General features: G+C 38.7%; 1 protein-coding gene across 1 annotated transcript in view; it reads left to right on the forward strand.

The window, feature by feature from the left end:
• Nucleotides 1-1127, forward strand: part of LOC109295097 (complement receptor type 2-like) — an 11620-nt gene that overhangs the window by 9018 nt on the left and 1475 nt on the right. The window lies entirely within an intron of this gene.

Consider the following 1127-nt stretch of genomic DNA (forward strand, 5'->3'; position numbering starts at 1 on the left):
AAAAAAAAAAAAAAAAAGGTACCCTGGATGTTTTTGAGACCTTTTAGTGCAGGTAAGCGATGCTACAGATAAATGATTCTAGAATTAGAGCAGCAGAAACACCCCCTTGCATGCACCCATTTAGTCAGTGGGGGTTGTTTTATGTCAAACCCGCAGGTCGCAGGACCACATCTCGTCATCAGCAATATTTGCCAAAGCATCATTGGCTGCTGCTATTCTACTGAGTTATGACTCACAAAATGATGGTTAAAGCTTTCTTTCTAGTTCTGGTGGAACATAACTGTCCTGGCTTTGCTCTTAAAATGGTCCGTTTGAGTTGCCTGGCTTTTTGCTTTGTGGAGAATATAATCACTCTGTTAACACAACAGAATGAACAAACCATACCCAGAAGACTCCAAAGTAATTTCATTCCTGAAATTGCCATTCAGCTGGAAAATGTAATGAATGTACATCTACTTTCGTTCTCTTCATATAGGCCTCAATTAAAACAGTAAAATAAGTGACACTTGCCTAGCAGTAGGATTTCAGTGTGTATATGCTGTGCTTGTTACAGCAGTTAAAACTACTAATCTGTTTTTCTGATTGCACAACTGTACTGTAGTACAAACTTTCTACAACAATTCCCAAGGATTTTTATACTGAAAAAGGTGATATAGAAATGTGCCATGAAAGAATTGCTTTTTAGTTTGAAAGGGAATCTTCTGTTATGCTCAATGTGGTTTCTGCTCTTTCCCATCTTTTTGCAGCATGTTGCTATGCGAGGATCTTATTGCGCTTCACCTGAAAACTTTTCAGGTATATACTACTTCAGTTCACAAAAGATATGCAAAGTGGACTGATCTTTTAAAAGAGCATGATAGAGATCTCCAACTCTCAAGAATCCAGTGTATTCTAGGAAACTTAGCATTTCATGATGGTTTAGAAGTGGTAAAGAAATGTTACATTATTCACCATAGTCAATCTACTGTGAATAATGCATCATCTCCACCTAGTGGCAAGATTTAGCAGGAAGTAATATTTGGTTTTGTAATGAATCTGGATCAGGGGTGTCACTATCTGCATCCAGCACAAGGGGCTTTTGAGCAGGGCTTGGTACTAAATTCTGGCACTGAGACACCCCCCCCACA

Source organism: Gavialis gangeticus, unplaced genomic scaffold (genome assembly GCF_001723915.1).
Source record: "Gavialis gangeticus isolate Ggan-Ray unplaced genomic scaffold, GavGan_comp1, whole genome shotgun sequence".
NCBI lineage: Eukaryota > Metazoa > Chordata > Crocodylia > Gavialidae > Gavialis > Gavialis gangeticus.